Raw genomic sequence first — 6,000 nt, forward strand, 5'->3', positions numbered from 1 at the left:
ATCCACAAAGCTCTCAGGATGTCCACTCAGTACTTCACCATTTTTGAGTAAGACACATTTTTTCATCTATAAGCGTCTCTGTTAATTAAGTCAATCCTTTTTACTTGTTGATATTGACCTTACTTCCTCATGTGGCATCTCACAGACCCAGCAACTTGATAATAATTGGAAATCAACCATTTTATTGTCCTTCCTTCCTTCTGTTCAGACTTAAACCAGCAATGTAACTCTTGTTGCACAATAGATGGTGTTGAAATAGGTAATATGATCAGTGAACATTATACTTACACCAAATGGTTATGTATTTTATTATGTATATGTTATATGGGCTACAGTGATGTTACTTACTGTATGTTTGGGAGAGAGGTCTAAATTTGTGGTATACTCCTTATGAACAACCTGTAATAAAACTCCAATAACAAAGGTAGTGCTGTGCAAAAATACTGTCATCACTATAGTGCATATAAAAATCCATTATAAGTCACCATGTTTTACAGGAGAGGTTTTGGAAATCCCAAACAGAATAATGTATTGTTGTCTGTGGTGGATCTAAAGTATCATCCTGATGTGTCTCTCACTCTTCCCACAATCTCTCTATCTTTCTCTTCTTTGCCCCCATTTCTTAACCCTTCTCTTAACACATTCTCCTCTCCAAGGATCTTTGTTGGTGCCGTGGGCTTCGGGATACTCATCTTGATCTGCGCCATCTCCTGCCTGTGCCAGAGGAAGTGCAGTTACTTAAGGAATGAGCAGATACAAAGGGAGATCCTGAGAAGTGGCGAGCAGGACAGGCAGCCACATTCAGTATATGTCATCCCCTTCCCTGGAAATACGTCACAGCGGGGCAGTGAAGAATACCTTAGGATACCTGGATACAACCAGGAGCTCCACTCATCTCCACAATACAGCTCTGATGACTACTGTGCACCTCCACCTTCCTATCATGAGGTGATTCTAAAACAAAATCATTTGGTAACAGATAAAAACTGAAAGCTTTCCTAAACCAGACCACTTCCTCCCTCCTTCCTGCAAATATAATGAATAACATCTACCTCAGTTTGTATTTCCTGGCATTTAAATTTGACCTTTGTGTTTCTCTCTATGTATTTCAGCTGGGATTCAAGTCTGACGATCTTCCCCCTCCATACACAGAACATAACATTCCAGTGATAACACCTCCACTGCACACAGATATGGCACCATCGCAAACACAGTTACAAACATAAGCCGGGACCATCACACTGTGTCACTGTTGAGGTCATGGACAGTCTTGATTACTGCACTGCCTCATTTACTTGAGTGAAATGGTAAATGTAATGGACTGTAATGTTTTAAAGATTCTTTCTCCTGCGATTTTTTTTTATTGTAGTAATGAATGAATGTAATGATGGCACAGATAGGATGAAAGCTGCAGGGATACCAGTGCCGCCTGTGCACAGCACAATCTCCAAGTCAATAAACCACTTAAAACTGAAAAATATTTTTTTTCCCCATATACTGTATAATACCTATTAAAAAGGCATCTGTGTGCATGACGTGCCTAATCAGTGTTGTTACCTCCACCATGGGAGTTGTGTTTTTAGGCCTGTGCTTTTGCATGTCTGTCTGCTGCAAGTTATTGTTGAAATTCAGTGTAAAACCAGGTGAAGATCCTAACCCAATGGTGCCACCATGTGGCCATTTGTAAAGCACTTGGTTTTGTCTCATGTCTTCTGAATCATGAGAAGTCTGCCATTTCAAGCAAATTGATGGCCCAAACAGATGCCCATAAGTCCAAAGCAAGAGAGTATAGGCTGTAATTTGTTCTATTTTCTTCTTCTTTTGTTTTAATTGTCTTTGTGGTGGCTTTGGACCAACCCACTGCTAATCACTGGGAGATTTGTGAAGATTTGATTGAAGTATGTGTGTAATATCACCCAAATTTCTGCCAGTGCTGCTCACATATTCAAATTTGCAAACTAAATATTTATGTGTATATATTTAATTTTATACTATCTAATATGGTGTTAATAATGATGGTGTCACATGTGCATATTATAAACAATAGTGTCCTTCATTTAAGAATTTAATTTAAAATGTATTTTAACAAGAGTGGAATAAAAGTTGATCTGTTTTGCAAAGATGCAGTGATGTGACTTCTACTTGGCTCAACAATCATCTGGGATGAAGGAGAATCACAGCATTAACATCTGCTCTCTGTCCTCTGTCACACCAAGTTTTCTGTCTCACAGTTTCTGTCTCTTCCCTCGCCCCTAAGGGCTTCTTATTTCCACTACTCATCCTGTCTGCTGGGTGCTCCTCTGCTCCTCAGGACTCCCTGAAAGGTGAGTGTTGAGAGAGTCCTGACTGTTTGAATCTGGAGAAGACATGTGGGATCATGGAACAGATTTACTGGGGGAAACCAAAGCCTGTGAGGGTTGCACAGACAGAAAGACCAGGTAATATAAAAAGGGATGGATGGGATGTGTTTATGTCTGCGTATTGAAACATGCTGGTCAAAGAAAACAGTGAGAGAGTTGATAAAGTTATGCAGAGTTACGTCTGTGTGTGTTTGCGTGTCTAAGTCTGTTGAATGATGGCTGAGTACAGTTGCTTTTATTACCAGGATGACCCACCACTCTCTTTCCTTCCATTCTCTTTATCTTACTCCTCCCGTGCTGCTCTTCAATATGAATACACACTGGAGAGTCACTGGCATTACACTGCCGGATGACGTTCTCCAGGAGTCTCTCCCTGTGCTGCTTTTTTTGTCTGGCCCTCATCACCATTTCGGCTGTGACTCTTTATTAACACTCTCATATCTGCATGTGTGTGGTTTGTATGTCTGTGACTGTCTTTGGTTTGGCAAAACCATGAATGTGTCCCAGGAAGAACCATGCACGCTGATGTAATATGTTGTGTGAGGAGAGGCAAATGTCACCACCCACCTTTTAGTAACTTTTTAAAAAATGAATGCAACATATACATTTGTCTGTTTTCTCTGGCTTAATGTTTTGTTTTCTCAGGTCATCTGCTGAAACTCTGGTTTGTGTATTTCTTTTGTGAGTCACCATATTCATCCACTGCGCTGTTACCATAAGAAGTGCTCAACCAGAAAATTGTTTTTATTGGTGTGATGTCTTTTATAAAATCCGATCACTAACTCTGGCTGATTTAGAGATCTTGTGTTAGCTGGAGGCTCTGCCCCTGACCAAAAATAATCATTTAGGCAATGTTTGTTTTTGTGTGTGCATGTGTTATCGCATTAATGGGGCAGGGGTGGTAACTATGGAGCTGACTCTGGGAGGGGTGTTTGTTGATGAATAACATTTCAGTGTGTGCCAAAATGGTGTGTGTGTATGTGCTTGTGTGATAGCCCTGCTCAGCACAGGTAAAGATCACATGTCTATTTAAAGACAGTGATTCTCCTCTGACCAGCTGGTCAGAGTGTTTTAGCACTTGCTGTGGTGTGGTTTGTCTGTAGGACCATGTCCCCTTTATCACAGTATAAGAGCAGGATGTTGAGTGTATCTAATTCTGGCACGAATGAAACCTATTTTAAATGGCGTTTTTAAAACACTGTTAGCTCAGTTTGTCCCACTGTGATAAAACATCACGTTGCATTAGAGTCGGTTAGAATGTTAAAATGCTGACGCCTCCAGTGTGACCCAGTGACTAAATTAATTTGCATCAGCAGCACTGTTAGCCCTTCAGAATTATGACCTGACAAACCACCAAATGTTTTTGTGTCACAAGCACACACATGCTTGAGCTATAGAAAGATTAATGACTAGATAAGCCAAGACTTGAAGCTGGAGCTGGAAGTAGCATTGAAAAACATATGCAGTAAAACCAGTATTTTCATATTCGATCCACATTTCAACTTTTTTTTAATACACAGGGAAACTCTGTGGGCTTTAGCTTGATGAAAGCTTTCAAATTTACTCTCAAATACATAGTGGTCAAACTAAAAACAGGACTGTTTTTCCTAATTTCTCAGCAGAATACTTACATTCATAATGTGCTGGAATATTCCTACATGTGTTTAACTGGCAGTGAACAGTTATTAGACTACATAACCCTCTTCATTTCATTCCTACTTCTCATTTCAGTATTAAACCACTTTTGCATTATAACCGGTTAAAAAAGGAGAATTATAACCCTTTGAGAAATCTCACACTGTTGAGCCATGGATTGGTGGAGTGATGACGCTGCGAAGCAGAAGCTTTAACGCTATACAGTGGTGTAACAGGTATTTTGAATACCTCTCTCATAGGCTGATCATTTTGTCACTGACAATCACTAAGAGAAGGACAATCAGTGGACTGTATTACTGTATGTACAGTGGTGTGAAAAAGTGTTTGCCCCCTTACTGATTTCTTATCTTTTTGCATGTTTGTCACACTGTAATGTTTCAGATCGTCAAACAAATTTATATATTAGTCAAAGATAACACAAGTAAACACATCATGCAGTTTTTAAATGAAGGTTTTTATTATTAAGGGAAAACAAAATCCAAAACTATATAGCCCTGTGTGAAAAAGTGTTTGCCCCCTAAACCTAATAACTGGTTGGGCCACCCTTAGCAGCAACAACTGCAATCAAGCATTTTTTTCTAAAGCTTTGGGACTGCAGCGAACCACAGTGAGAGCCATTATCCACAAATGGCGAAAACATGGAACAGTGGAGAACCTTCCCAGGAGTGGCCGGCCGACCAAAATTACCCCAAGAGCGCAGCGACAACTCATCCAAGAGGTCACAAAAGACCCCACAACAACATCCAAAGAACTGCAGGCCTCACTTGCCTCAGTTAAGGTGAGTGTTCATGACTCCACCATAAGAAAGAGACTGGGCAAAAATGGTTTGCATGGCAGAGTTCCAAGACGAAAACCACTGCTGAGCAAAAAGAACATAAAGGCTCGTCTCAGTTTTGCCAGAAAACATCTTGATGATCCCCAAGACTTTTGGGATAATACTCTGTGGACAGACGAGACAAAAGTTGAACTTTTTGGAAGGTGTGTGTCCCATTATGTGTGGCGTAAAAGTAACACCGCATTTCAGAAAAAGAACATCATACCAACAGTAAAATATGGTGGTGGTAGTGTGATGGTCTGGGGCTGTTTTGCTGCTTCAGGCCCTGGAAGACATGCTGTGATAAGTGGAACCATGAATTCTGCTGTGTACCAAAATATCCTGAAGGAGAATGTCCGGCCATCCGTTTGTGACCTCAAGCTGAAGCGAACTTGGGTTCTGCAGCAGGACAATGATCCAAAGCACACCAGCAAGTCCACTTCTGAATGGCTGAAGAAAAACAAAATGAAGACTTTGGAGTGGCCTAGTCAAAGTCCTGACCTGAATCCAATTGAGATGCTGTGGCATGACCTTAAAAAGGCAGTTCATGCCCGAAAACCTTCCAATGTGGCTGACTTACAACAATTCTGCCAAGATGAGTGGGCCAAAATTCCTCCACAGCGCTGTGGCAGACTCATGGCAAGTTATCGAAAACGCTTGATTGCAGTTGTTGCTGCTAAGGGTGGCCCAACCAGTTATTAGGTTTAGGGGGCAAACACTTATTCACACAGGGCTTTGTAGTTTTGGATTTTGTTTTCCCTTAATAATAAAAACCTTCATTTAAAAACTGCATGATGTGTTTACTTGTGTTATCTTTGACTAATATATAAATTTGTTTGACGATCTGAAACATTACAGTGTGACAAACATGCAAAAAGATAAGAAATCAGTAAGGGGGCAAACACTTTTTCACACCACTGTATGTATACTTATTATTAATCCTTTTAAAAGTTGCTGTATTAAATAACTGGATGGTATCTGAAGAGATTTAATTTGGAGGAGACAAATAGTGTGCACATCTGTGAGTGGGACAGTGTGACAAGTGAACTTGTCTAACAGAATATACTCGTTGACATTGCTGTAAATTATAGACCCATGTTTACAGGATTAGGACAATAAATGACAGAATAAATACATTTTTCTTTTATGGAATTATGCAAGAGTACAGCT

This window comes from Monopterus albus, unplaced genomic scaffold, assembly GCF_001952655.1.
Source record: "Monopterus albus unplaced genomic scaffold, M_albus_1.0 scaffold37.1, whole genome shotgun sequence".
NCBI lineage: Eukaryota > Metazoa > Chordata > Actinopteri > Synbranchiformes > Synbranchidae > Monopterus > Monopterus albus.